This window comes from Callorhinchus milii, unplaced genomic scaffold, assembly GCF_018977255.1.
Source record: "Callorhinchus milii isolate IMCB2004 unplaced genomic scaffold, IMCB_Cmil_1.0 Scaffold4, whole genome shotgun sequence".
Classification (NCBI taxonomy): Eukaryota; Metazoa; Chordata; class Chondrichthyes; order Chimaeriformes; family Callorhinchidae; genus Callorhinchus; species Callorhinchus milii.
This window is the reverse complement of record NW_024704745.1, coordinates 26,643,434-26,658,962: the sequence shown is the minus strand read 5'-3', so window position 1 is coordinate 26,658,962 and position 15,529 is coordinate 26,643,434.

Genomic DNA, 15,529 nt, shown 5'->3' with positions numbered 1-15,529 from the left:
AGACATGGAAACAGCTAATTTGCCAACCTAGTCTGTGCTGGGATTTATATTCCACACAAAACTCCAACCTTCCTATTCCCCATTCCTATATCCCTCTCGTCCCTTCTCCTTCATGTGTGCATAATTTTTTTTTCTCTGAAATATGTTGTTTTTTTACTTTTAACATCTGCAGTATTCCTTTTTGAAAGTTTATTGTAATATATAAAACCCATTTAATTGGATTTGTGATAAATTACGTAATTCCTATATCAGTGCAGTTGAGGCAATCAGGCCGGCTGAATGCCCCCTAAATTTTTAATAGAATTTGACTAATGTTTTGAAACCCACTGTCAGTATCCAGTGTCCCAGTTCTCCGTCAGCCAGTTCTATTTAGAAAAGTGCCAGAGGAATAAAATCCCAGAGAATTGCTGATTCATTCAAAATTGGGCCAAAGGGTTATAATTTGATTTTGACTAGTTTGGTTGATTTGTATTTGGACTTCCCTTTCATACTAATTACAATAGACATCAAACCAAGGTCCCAGCTGCCTGTTTAGATGGATGTTAAAAATCTTGCTGCACTACTTGAAAAGAGTAGGGAGTTTTCCTAATGTCCTCGTCTCAACAATTCCCCAGATAAATAGATTATTCACTCCGTGGTTATTTATAGGACATTGCTGCGTTTGACCACAAATACAATCGTTACACTGTACAGGTCCTCTAAGATGTTATGCCAAATGTTATACCAGTATTATTATTCTATTATCTATGTCCAATTATGTGAAGCTGAAAAGAAGTAATTCGCATTGTTTCTCCTTATTTTTTCCATATTTTTTGGTTTATATGTTGACTTTGCAAATGTAGGGGCCGATTCTCTGAAGTAGCTATTATTGCTTTGTCTTGCTTCTTCCTTATTTTTGGTTTGTGTATTGACTGTTTTCCCATTGGATGTAATACTACTAGGTGCATCACTTAAATGAACAATGAAAATTACAGGAATATTACTTACAACATTGTGTTAAATTACACTACATTCTCCTTATTTTGGAGGATCTTCAGTTTTTTTCTTCTGTTATTCCAGTCAATCTAAATAAACCAATTAAGATTAATGGTTTACATTCAGATGAACCCTAGATTCACATGGTATACTTCTTTAATTCAGCGAGTATTAATATGTAGTATTATTTAACAACTGCTCCCGCAGTACTTTTCTTGAAGTTGGCAGTCCATTATCTGTCAACACTGTGGCCTCTGAATATTGCAATGTTTTATTGTTTTATTCAGGGATTCCTGGAGCTCAATTGTTGGAGCGCTCGCTTTGCAAGCGAAAGACCTGGGTTCGATTCCCGGCAGGGTGAAACCTTGGGCAAGTTTCCTTACTCCATAAGACTGAAAAAAATCCCTCAAAAAAAATAATAATAATTTGGTCACTCAATCCATCACTGTTTGTGGAACACTGCTGTGTACAATTGGCTGCTGCGTTTTGCCCACAAAATATACAGTCAATTCACTTTACAATATATTCTGTGAAGCATTTTGAGATGTCTAGAAGAAGTGAAAAGCGCTATATCAAATGCAAGGATTAATTTTATTATTATTTGTTTTACAATGTAAATATTGAAGCTACCAGCTTTGGTTTGCACACCGTGTTCATTTACACAAAATACTGTATTGGGAATTTTAGTTTCTGCATTTTTCAGAATGTTTGAGGGAGTAGACATGATGTATCTTTACTGCTGTTGAATTTGCAAGGGAGAGGAAGGGTGATTGGAAGAGATAATAGATTTAGTTTATTTAGATATGTTTCAGATAAACCAAGAAAAGAATCAAGTGTAGTTTCAGAGGCGTTTCTGATTTTGTCAATGCAGTATGATTGATGTCTTTGTTTCTCAGTGCTAGCTGAATTTTTTTTCCACAATGTGTGCCATCAATTTCCATTAAAGATTTATGTTCTTTTTGGAACATTTCTGGGCCTTGTTCTGATGGCCTCTATCAACAGACATTAAGAAGATCAACTCTACCAATGTACAGGGACTATCGCAAAACATACCCTACAATGGTTGCTCTGTAGTGCGCAGCATTGATTTGCTTAGTGTGCTGAACTTCTGCTTTGGAATCAGCCACTGCAGTAGCATTCTCAGCAGCTTCTTCCAACAATGAGGGAGCAGATCTCAGCATGATACAATCTTCAAATTTGGGTATTGGTGTCAAACATAATATTTAACACTGAAGAACACACATGCCAGTTGAGACCCCCAAGGTTTCATGAAACAATTGAAGCTTCCAAACCCATCGCTATCTGAAATAATTTGACCAGCAAACAACTACAGTTAGTGCAAATGTGTAGAGCTGAAGTCTATTATCCAAACAAAGTGTGAGACACCCATGTAGGAAATTAACCTTCTTATAACTATTGTAACTGCTCTACTGCCCTGGGTCCAATATTTTAGTGTCCGTCATTTCCGGGACAGCTTTGCTAATGCCACAAATTACTTCAGCTGCACTATTGTGTGTAACATCTGTATGGCACTGGAAGTGATTTTTGCGGTGCAGTTAGTATTGGTTCGGGAAGAATCATAAATAGCATGGTTGTTTGTAGTTTGAATCGCAGTTTGGAAAATAGTGCAAACTTTTAAGAGGTTACCCATTAGAAGTGCTTCTTTCCAAAAGTCAATAATTTTATGGACGGCCAAAATAGCCTATCTTTACTGCAGGTTTTTAATCTGAAACTCCAACCTGAGGATTGTTTTTTCAGACTCAACCCAAGATATATGCTGCGGAGGAATGGCAATTCTACTCTGGTTTTACATGATCGGGTTGGCAGGAATTCCAATGGGATTCCTTAGTAAGGAATTCAGTTAAGAAATGTGAGATTTTCCTCTATGTAGTATGTACATTTCGGTATTTTTTAACCATGACCCATTCACTTTTGTCAAAGCACGCAGATGAATCCATTACTTCTTCAAGTGACCTTCAATTTGGATCTGTTGGATCTTTTGCTGCTGTTTCTGTGTCCATTTGTACTGTTATTCATGTCTTTATTAGGTCAGTGACTATTTTATTTGGTGACTCTGAGCATAACCTGACCCAGTCTCTCATGTTCACCATCATTCAGGATTTCAACCAGGAAAAACAACAAAACCATCTCCTCATATTGGAAACACAGTGTGAGACTCAGTGTAATCAGAGGTCATCCCTATTAGTCTAATGGCTATTTATCATTTAAATTTTAAGGGGGGAGTGTGAAAAAGAACATTTATAATTTCATAAATTTATTTTCAAATTAAATGTATTCCCTAAATGAAGAGTAACAAACAAAGCTAAAAGTTAAATAAAAAGTTCTGTACTTAGGTACTCTAAGGATAATATAGTTTAAACATGCCAGTGTACACAGAATTAAAGTGAAAGAAAGTGACCCAAGCTGTCTGGCAGTCGGATGTGTATAATGTTTGTAATCTGTCTTGGGGCGCATGGAACAGCTTGACAGTGACAGTTCCCAGGTGCTGAGCCTTTGTAGATGGTCAGCTGTCACCCGCTGACCAGTAGCCCCTTACTGATGATAACAGTGAACCTGTCACTATAAACACCCTGCTTTAATGATAAATAGTCTGCCAGTTGTGTCCTGGGGGTAGAAATCTGGCAAACGTATCTGTCTAATGAGTGGGAAAAGTGAGGATCTGGCAGTAGTAGCCAGCAGCTAAAGGAACACATCCATTTATTGATTTCCCTTGCCTTCCCCCCGCAACTGCTCCACACACACAAACACGCTTTTCAAAGGAGCTGTGTGCTGCTTTCCCTAAGGAATACTGTTTACTATGATTGATCAGTACTCTTACTTGGGGACTCATTTAATTCCATTAGTTCTGTCTTTTCTCCTGTTAAAAAAGTTAGAGCCTGCCAGATGGAAATGGCTTGCTCAGCTATTATTCAGCCCCAGATAGCAAATAACTTCCCAAGAGGTAAAATAAAGTACCTCAAAAAAGATCAGACACTGATGCATCCAAACTAAACTGCTTTAAAAGCCATGCTACTTGACACTATTATTTCTGAAGTTTCTAATTGCATAAGGGTACAGTTTGAAACAAATCTTTAAGGAAATGCTGATGTTCACATCTAACATAGATAGCTGTAAAGGCTTTGTGGGCTAAATTTCTTTGTATGTTGAAAATACAGGGTATTTCAATGCACTAAGCAGAATTTTCCGTGAGCCTCATTTATCTGAGAATACTTTCTCTGGTGAGAATATAGCTAAGCAGTTAGCTTCAGCATAAATCTTTGCACCTGTGTCTCACCAGTACAAAACCTCATTCTTCTGGTGATATCAGCGCGCTGCTGTCCTTTGGGGAACATACTCAGCTGGGTTCTTCTGAGGTCTGAGGTATTCAGCACTGCAAACATTAGAGATGTTGGACCTTTTACCCGAGAGGAAAGCACCAGACAGTCTTGTTATAAGTGTAAATGTAACTGGCCATTAAATGCTACCCATCAGTTCTGCTTCAGTGACTAAATGATAAGGCCCTAGTTTTTGTTAAGTGAGTAGACATTCAGCTCAAACGACAATTGCTTTCCACCTGCATGTGACATATTGCTTCTTGTTCTGTGAATGATTTACATTAAGTTTAAAAAACACTGTGGCTTTAAAGGGTCAATACATTATACTTCTTTTCAGCCTAATATTTTTTTCAGTCTAACATCCTGACCAAAGGTTGTTCTATTATTCCTGTACCAATGTATTATGTTTTTATCCTAATGTGTTCTAAGCACTTTAGAACATCTTCTAACATAAAGTTGCTGTATCAAGTGTAAGGATTATAGGATTATATTATGAACTTAATTTAGTTCTGAGTAATGCAAACAAATTAATCTTTTATTTTCACTTAACATTTGCCATGTATGCCATCAATGAATATTCAATTTCTTGAATTTGTGAATATAAATTAGCCAAAGAGTGCATTGCATTTTCATAACTTTATTATGTAAGTTTTTCTTTCCTGATTTAGCTTCCCCTACATCATGATTAAATCTTGGCCAGAGGCTGCTCCCCTGTTCCTGTACCAATGTCACACTCTAATTAGACAACAGCCACAAGGAAACAGCCCAGAGTGATGCACTATATGTTCTTCCCCTCTATTCCAGTCAGTACGAATCAGATTGGGAGCATGCCACAACTGTAATTGTGAGCATGAACTCCATAGCCTAACAAGTTTATTTTACAAGTCAGATATTTCCTTGGACAATACACACTCCTTCTTTATTGAGACATCGAACATTGTATCTTTAAATGCAACATAAACAACTCAGACAAATCTACACAGAATAAATAGTTCAAATCTACACAGAATAACAGAATAGATCAGTTTTATTAGTTGGCCATTTTGGATTGGGTTGAACTTGGCTGGAACTTTTAGAAAAGACTTTCTTCATCGCCTGAAATGAAGAAACAGCTCACTTGGTCTTCCTGTCCCATCATCAAATTGTGATTTTAAAAAAAGGATGTTTCATTCATAGCAATTACATCCTATTTTGGAACATAATTTGAACAGTAAATTTGGACAAATTTGTTTCTTAATAGTAACATTTTGATTGGTGATATGTAACCAAGCTTTATTTGACAGTCAACATGATATATTCAAACCCAGAGCAGAAAGGCACTAAGTACATTTGTGCAAGTGTAAATACGATAGGTCAAATTTGTCTTAGGGCCAAGTCTCACAAATATAAAATGCTACGTTTACATAGGCTGATTTTCTTTCTTTGGTATGTTTTTAAACTATGGCTGGACATACATTCTCTTTGACATCCCTATCCTGATCTATGTGTAATAGGGACTATCCATGGTGTGTGTCTGGTTTTCAGTTGACAGTCTGATGATTTAGTCTGTTTATTCTCCTCTGTGTAAAGAAAAGCTTCCTAATGTCTATCCTAAACTTACCCTTCACAACCTTCAAATTGTGCCCTGATGTCTTATTGCCTCATCGTATTTGAAAGTCTTGTTCCAGGTTTACTTTCCCTAACATATTAAATGACACCTGAGTTCAATTCCAGGCAGCGCGAAACCTTGGACAAGTTTCCTTACTCCACATGCCTAATAATAATCACTCCAAAACACAAAAACAATAATAAATTGGTCATTTTCAATCCACGACTGTTTGTGGGTCACTACGGAATTGGCTGCCGCGTTTCGCCCATAAATATATGGTCAATTCACTATACAGTATAATCTGTGAAGCATTTTGAGACGTCTAGAAGACTTGAAAGCGCTGTATCAAATGCAAGGATTATTATTATATTATAGATATGCTGTATACCTATACTTAGGATTTTGGTTTGTACTGGCATTATTAGATTGTGTTATGATTCAAGTAGCCAGTTGGTATACAAAGAGATGAAACTGCTATTTAATTCTCATTATGTACAGCATTGCACCAACAATATCAGGAAAAGTTGGCAAAGAAATGCTAGCAGTAATTCAACTTGAAATAAAATACTTGGTCCAAAAGGGGAAATATACTTAATGATAGGAGTGAGTCAATCTAAGTCTTCTATTTTGAAAAATGCTCTTGTTGCACTAAGGCTTAAGCATGATGAATTGGATTGCTATTTTATTCCTAGTCTTAGGTATTTTATGGAAATTTTTCCATAACATTTGGACATGCTACATTGAGTCTTCTCAGCTTCTGAATGAATATAATGCTGCATGCAGTCCGTAAATCTAATGGAACATCCACAGTTTTATTCAAACCGTTTAAGAACCTGAAGAGGACAAAGCAATTAGTTAAAAACTCTTGAAGGATATGCGTAAAACATAGGACTGAAATAATATTATGATGGCGAAGTTATTGACACATGTGAGAGCTAATCCTTGAAGATCTAGCTTTGTAAATGTTCATGATGAAATCTGCATTTCAATGGGGTTTATATCTGTGACATATAAACCATTTGACAAGGAGGTTCTCCTTTACCCTGCATATTCTGTCACGAGAATATACCAGCTTGTCAATCTCCTGCAGCAGCCCTGAACTGTACAAGATAGTTTGAACAATTTCAAATAGTCTTTAATAAACTTCAGATCACAATAATGATGCTTAAAGGCAAAATTTAAACAATTGTAATTTACAATGGCAATTATTAGCAGACAGAGAGAACTACCATAAATATTATGATACTATCATAAATATTCTCACACTACTGTCCAATCTTCAACTTACCCTTCCTTGCCAAAGTCCTGGAACACGTTGTTGCAGGTCAACTTTGGTCACACCTCTCCCTCCACTCACTCCTCAAGCCCCTGCAGTCTGGTTTTCGCCCTGCCCACAGCATAGAGACAGCACTTGTCAAAGTCACAAATGACATTCTCTCTATCTTTGACCAGGGTTCACTCTGCCTCCTCATCCTCCCGGATCTCTCTGCCTCATCCCCCATGCCATCCTCTTCCATCGGTTCTGCTCCCTCATCCACCTTAGTGGGACTGCAATCGCATGGTTTGAGTCCTACTTAACCAACTACCTTCATTTCATCTCAGCAAATGGTTTCTCCTCCCGCCCCAGCCCGGGCATCTGCGGGGTACCCCTGTACTCCATCCTAGGCCCTCTTCTTTTCCTTATCTATATGCTCCTTCTGGGCGAAGTCACCCACAGATATGAGGTAAACTTCCACATGTATGCGGATGACACACAGTACCAACTCCAGGTCTGCCGATGTTCTATCAGCTTGTCTGGCAGACATCAAGGGCTGGATGAGTGTAAGCTTCCTGCAGCTGAATATGGACAAGACGGAAGCCATACTCCTTGGCTCCCATCAACATCTTCACTCCTGCTGATCTAAACTCCTCAACCTCCCTGGGGTCACCCTCAGACTCACTGAACCAGTGTGCCACCTAGGTATCTGGTTGAACCCCCAGCTGTCTTCCTCCTCCACATCCGGTCCCTGACCAGGACCGCCTTCTTCCACCTCTGCACATTGCCGCCTCTGACTGTACCTTACTGCAAATGCAGCCGAAATGCCTAATAATAATCCCTCAAGATAAAAAAATAATAATTTGGTCACTTCAATCCATGACTGTTTGTGAGTCACTGCTATGCGCAATTGGGTGCCGCGTTTCGCCCACAAAAATGTAGTCAATTCCCTTTACAGTATATTCTGTGAAGCGCTTTGAGATGTCTAGAAGACAATAAAAGCGCTATATCAAATTCAAGGATTATTATTATTATTAAGATCCTCCCACTTGTGTTGAAATCCAATCACTCCCCAGCACATCCCTACCTCTCCATCCTCACTCCCCGCTCGACTGGCACCAGCTTCCTGCTCGTACCTCGCACTCTCAGCCTCACCATCAGAGGTCGTGCTTTCAACCACTATGCCCCAAAACTTTGCAATCCCGCTGTCTTGCCCCCTCTCTCCCCTCTTTCAAGTCCCACCTGAAAACTTTCTTCTTCGACCGTACTTACGGTCATTTTCCCCCTCCCCCTGGCTCTGAGTCAGGCTCTGCCACTGTTTAGTGCTCTGAGATGCTACCCTGCATGGAAGGCGCTATATAAGTGGAAGATGATGTTGCTGTAAATATCACCTGAATCATTTATCAGTGTTTCTTCCGGAAGCGAAAGGACATTAAACATGAAAGATTATCGTAAATATAATGCAAAAACAGCTTGCATTTATGTAGTTCCCTTCACATAAGCATAACATCTTGGAGCACTGCACATTGGTGGGGTTGGATTCTGAACAAAACTTCTATTGTATAATCTTCAGTGGAAAAAAGTGTTTTGTAATCCTTTTTTTATTTATTTGGAAAAGAATGAAAAAAAATTGCATGTGATTCTATATAATTGACTGCTAACAAAAGAAATACGGGCAATGCTAAATCCAAGTCTGTTGCACAACAGTTTAGGGTCTAGAGTGCCCACACGCTACCTGATCCCAATTACAGAATGCCAAATTCCTCTCACAGCACCCTACTCTTTCTACATGACTCGTCTGGTAAATTCCTGCATCTATTTAAATTTTCCCTTAGAAAATGATTGAAATTTTATGGATTTTTACCTTTGATCTGTAAGCCATTGTACAAACAGGATGTGCCCCAGTTCCTGGTATGACAGAAGATCTATACAAGGAGAGGGTCCACAACTAGATCGAACAGAGTTAGAAAAGTTGCTGTTGATGTGATTGCTCCCAATTGTATAAATATATCAAACCAGAGCTAATGGTATGCGATCATTTATAAATGAGCCATCCCTTGGAAAAGTACTAAGAGCATAAATTAATGGGCCTTTTGCACAGTTCTGCAACTAATGTATGTTGTCACTGGGGAGAGCAGGATGCCTCTAACCTAATTACAATTTACATTCTAAAGCAGCGTAATCTTAAAAAAACATTCTGGTTTCATCTGAACTTTTCAAGACTGACACATTGCAGAGAATGCAGCCAATCCTTATGGGTGATCTGAAGTTGCAATTGATGGTATTCTAGTACTGATAATGATTGTGATAACTGATGCCATTAATGATGTGAGATCACTTTAATGCTCCAGTAAATTATTTACATTGACTTGCCATTGCCTGCATTTCGTGAGGAATCCTCCTGTAATCCTTAAGGGTAAAAATGCATAAAGGAATCTGAACAGAGCCAATATTTAAGTCTTTCTTTGAAGGTGTGCCTGGATAACATAACACTGTAATGAATGCTGACTTTATGAGTCCATCAGCTTAAATGTGAATCATTAACGTGCAATTCTACAATCCTACCTTTGTGAGTAACCGTAAGCTACGCCAACTTAGTTAATATTGACCCAAAACTGCATGGAACTTATTCTGAATGTGTGGAATTTAAATATTTCTTTAAAAGGCTTCTCGTTTCACACAGCCAAAAGGTTTTGCACCCTTTTTGTTGTTTGGGGTGGGGAAAGAGTGCTGTGTGCCATTTCCTCATATTAGTGGTATCCACAAGAAATACATTTCAATGCAACGTTTCCCATTATTTTCCAAATGGAGGGATGAAAATCTTTTTATGAGACACTTCGCAGTGAACATTGTTTATTAGAAGTTTATATTATTTGTATGTGAACATAGAAGAATGGCACATTGTAATTGATAATAAATATCTATTTCCTTCCATACTCTCCTTGGTAATAGTACTAAGCATGGACTCTGTGTGGGAAGATTGCATCCTGATCAAATCTCTTCCCATTTTGGTGTAATGTTTTAGAAAAAGTGGCTAGATGTAGGTGTAGGTTGGCTGGTAGTGTAATAGCTCTATAACAGATGTGTTGTGTCCAGCAACATCTGGAGTTTGTTCTGGAGCAACTACTGCTTTCTCCTCATTTGATGTTAATTGGATGGGGAATATGGGATCCACCAATTTGCATCGGGTTGCATTTCAGGACGTCTACATTTTCTTTGCTGTTCCAGCATTCTACCATTTCCACATGTCGTACCCAATCAAATTCTCATGTGACTGTGTTCTTAGTTTATTGCAGGATCTTTTGCTTTCCGCATTTTGAAAGATACTCTCATGAAATGAAGCAAAATTATTTAAAAACATTTTTACAATACTAAGTCAAATTTTGTCAAAATGTAGTCAAAAATTTTGTTTCATCAAATATGTAATTTCCCGAATGCCCTAAATCACTGCTGGAGTCAGGTATTTTGTGTATGATATACTGTGAGTCCTCTCAATTGACTGCCAATTTATTGTGCTGGGTGTATAATTTGCATGCATTAGACACTCTTTATTGCCCAGTTAACATGTTTTGCATGGCCAGTGAACACATGCCCTGCTGCTCTCGCCACCCAACCGAATAATAAAATGTAAAACGGGCTCCGTGGTGCTATCCAAATATATCGCTGTACACTCAAGCTACATGATTTATTCTTATATCCGTTTTAATAACAATTCAACTATTCTTTCTCACTAGAATATCATTATTGGTGTTTTGGATCCAGTCATATTTATGATCTAATTTTAACTGTTATTTCAGTGCAGGCTGATTACCAATGAGTCTTGTGTCCTCCTTGCACTTTACAATGACAGCACATCAGTTAATTGAAAAATACTTCCCTCTATCAATAGAATGCTGCAACATTTTTCTAAAGCCCTTATTAATTCTAGGTGTGCTTAGTATGTTCTGCAAATGCTCTACAACGACTGTAGAATTTTTAAAGCCACTGAGTACGTTGTCTTCTAGAAAATCACTAAAATCACTCCAAACATCTTCATGGACTCGATTTATTTTCTTCAGTGTGCTGAGGATTGGATTAAGAGAGCTCTACTATAAAGTGTTACATCTTTAAAGAGAAGCTTGGATTATACTTTGAACAATGGTGAACTGATAGCACTTTGTTTACACTGCTAAGAAATTAATGGTAAAGTATATCTTGAGAGCAAAAAATTATTTGGGAATAAGCATCAACTGGAAGCTGGGACCTGATTCTTTCTGTGCTGCTGTGTCAGAATGATACTTCTGGGGTACATTGGCATGAAAGTAAAGGAACTTGGTTGATGCATCAACTGATCCCACAGGATTGCAGGCAGTCAGAGGCCTCGGGTGGCTATTCAGCAATGAGGCAACTTGTACTGTTCTCTATTACTCTGTCTAATAGCCAAAGAAGTAGCCCTTTGAAGAGAGCATCAGTATTGAGTCTCTGGAGACTAAGAACAAATTCTCGGCTAAACATCATCTCGTTGCTAAGATTACACAGTTGATTGGAGAAATGATAGCTCTTGACCTCCAATCAAACAGGATACAGGGCCCCAGAGATTGATTAATTATTTGGAATCAAGATATGCCATGCCTTCCAGCCATCACCTTTCATGCTGAGTTATACTCCACCACTTACGACTTAAGATATGTTTTGTATTGCTGTTGGCTGTGTTTGTATTGGGCTGCACATATTGTCATGCATTGTCAACCAAGAGTCTACAATGCCATATTTATAACATGAATTAAAATAGCAATTCTGAATTGCCTGACTCAGCTGATAGCATTCTCCAATCTCCACTTCTCCAGTCAAAAGGTTATGGGTTCAAACCCAACATCGGGTCTTTGAATTTGTTCTATTTGCAGACTTTCCAATGCAGTGTTAGGGCAACATTGCTTTGTTGGAGTTGGCTTTCTTCAAATGAGATGTTAAACCAAGATGGCGTCACATGTTCAGGTGGATGTTAGAGATCCACTATCCTACTCGAAGATATTGAAGTTTTCCCCAGTGTCCTGGTCAACAATTCCCCCAGGTAAAATTGATCATTCATTTCATAGCTGTTTGTGAGACATTGCACAAAATATATACAGTCAATTCACATACCAGTTACTAGCAGGAATCATTATTTGTGCAGAAGTACTCACATAGTTCAGAGATACTCACATACTTCACTGCTGTGCGCAATTGGCTGCCACATTTTTTGCCCACAAATATACAGTCAATTCACTTTACGGTCTTCTGTGAAGCACTTTGAAACGTCTAGAAGACGTGAAAAGCGCTATATCAAATGAAAGGATTAGTATTATTATTATGAGATATCCACACATAGTGATACAAACACACTCACCCTTGTCTTACTCAATACCCCTCTACAATACATTCCTTTCACCCATCTATCAAACTGTACTTGTGATCCTACCTACTGACACTTGAAAACTAAGCATCTCTCCCATTGTTGATTTTAAATTAGATGCATTTGGGAGGATTAGTCAGATTAAATTCAGGTTAGATTTGAGTATAAGGATCTCAGTTTCAGATACTGAAAATTCTAATTCCTTGCCTCAGACATTAAATGGTATAATTTCTTACTTTTCTTTCACAAAAAATATTGTCTTCTAGAAGGTAATAGTTATACTTGTACATAGAAAGTTGAGTATGATCAATTGTACATTAATTGTGAGACTGTCAATTTATTCATTCACTGGTCTGCATGGTGCCAAATATCTTCTCATGAGACTACACCTGAACTGCCAAGAATAGGATAAGTACATATTCATCTTCAGATCATTAATTCAGTCATAATTTGGAAGCTGTGTTTCTACAGTTCTTAAATGGACTGCCTTCCAAATTAAGATTCAAGCATTTTCCAAACCTCTATGTTGACTTTTAAGACTTAAGTCATGGGACTTTTTGGCCTCTGTATTGGCATAATATATTCTCACTATGTCTCAGGCTGTTTTATCCACTGAATTACCTAAGATATAAATTATGCTCATTTTTATAAATAATAATAATAATCCTTACATTTGATATAGAGCCTTATCACGTCGTTGAGGCATCTCAAAGAGATTTACAGAACATAACTATATAAAATATAATATACAATATAAAGAGACTGGACACCACAAATAATTCATGTCCTGCAGCTTTATGTTACCAGCTTGCAGGTAGGAGTTTTTAAAATATTTATATGATGCGTTGTGAAGGACAAATCTTCACTAGTTTTTTTTACTTCACTATTAATAGGAAGCCTAATAGAGTCTAAAATAAAACTGATAATTTCTATTAACAGTTCAACCTTACAAAAAAGTTTAAAAAAAAGATTCTGAGGTAAAGCCATTTTCAGAACAAATTTAAATGAAGAGCACTAACGCTTGGCACACACAGGAAAAGTTGATTAAAAATGTAAATGTGGTTAGCCTGAGTCAACTGTTTAACATTTATTTGAGGGTCCCAAACCATGATTAATATAAACTACCCCTACAGATCCTGGTCATCTTTCACACACTACTAACTGCTGTCTGAAATCTTGTAAACAGGAAATCCCGACTTGCAAGCCAGAAATACCAGCTTCTAAGTTTTTTGTACGATGTATATAATACCTTTTTATAATGACTGAAGTCATAAGGTGCTAGGCCTAAGGGAGTTATGTGATATGACTCATCAATGTCTAGACTTTATAATTAAAACTAATTGCAGAAGGACATTATCACATTATACAGTTAAGACATGTACAATAACAAGCAATGGTATTTCAACCTCTGAAATGCCATTGTTTTCTTTCTGTGTATTAAGTACAAACAAGTTAATGCTGTAAACTCTTTGCATAGTTTCAGCAAGCATTGTGTACGTATCAAACAACAAAATGCTCTCCTTTAAATTTAATGTTCAAGATAATTAGTAGGGAACAAAAATTGGCATGATATGATTTCAGCTGATCTTTCAACTCTCCAAATATTTAATGTCATTGGAGATTCTTCCATTATTGTCTGAGACATGGGCAGTGATGTTTGTCAGCTGAAAATCAAAAATAAATGCCTTGAACAACTGATCAAATGAAATTTGGTGTCAATCTATTGATAATTCCGGATAGTAACTTGATGAATGAAAAATAATAATAATCCTTGTATTTGATACAAAAATATACAGTCAATTCACTTTACAGTAACAAAAACAGAAGTCGCTGGGCACACTCAGCAGGTCAGGCAGCATCTAAGGTGAAAGGAAAGTGAGTCAACGTTTCGGGTCCACGATCCTTCATCAGAATTGGGGCATGTTGGCATGGAGAGGCTTTTAAGGGCTAACAGAGAGGGGGGAGGCAGGGCAAGGAAGACAAAGGAGAAATTGGGGTAGAGGACAGGGGATGATGGGTTAAAGAGGTGTTAATGATGCAAAACAAAAGGGGTGATTGCAACAAAACAGGGGGGTGGAGGTGTTAATAATGCAAAACAAAGGAGGGGGAAAATCACTTTACAGTATATTCTGTGAAGCGCTTTGAGATGTTTCGAAGACGTAATAAGGCACTATATCAAATGCAGGGATGATTATTATCCTTATTACAGGAAAGAGATTCATAACATTTTTCGGTAAGGTGCAGTGACTATGTACTTGTAGATAAATGTGACAACCAATTTGTGCACAGCAATCTCACAGGAACTTAGGAGTTAGGCTATCAGCCTCTTGAGCCTATTCCAACAACAACAACAACAACTTGGATTTATATAGCACCCTCCACACCGGACGGCGTCTCAGAGCGCTTTACAGTAACGGATCCCGGGGCCGAGTCAGGGGGATGGGGAGGAAGATGACCAAAGGCGTGGTCGAAGAGAAAGATCTTCAGCAGAGACCTGAAAATAGGAAAAGAGGGAGCGAGGCGAAGGGAGTGAGGAAGGAAATTCCAGAGGTTATTCCACCATAACCATTGAAATAAATGCCTTTTAAAATTTGGTTATTGTTGGCCAGGATAATGCAAAACTCTTTTTCATTTTAAATAGTGCCATGGGAATTTTAACATTCACCAGAATAGGCATTCAAGACTTTAAGATGTCATTCGAAGGACAGTACCCCTAACATTACAGTGCTCACCCCCAATACTTCATTGGAGTTTAAGCCTAGACAACTAGGTTAAAATTCTGATGTAGACCTTGAACCATCTAACGTCAGATGCCTTCTAACTTAGAGACAAGAGTTCTACAAACTCAGTAAGCTCACTAACATGAGCCACAAGCTCATACTTCATATAGACCTGCATATTTTCCCTTCCTCGTTTTCACAGACAGTTTTCCATAATTCCATGAGTATTCATATTCCTTAAAATATGTGGAGTACTGACTTCACTGTTCCAAGAGCAGCATTGAC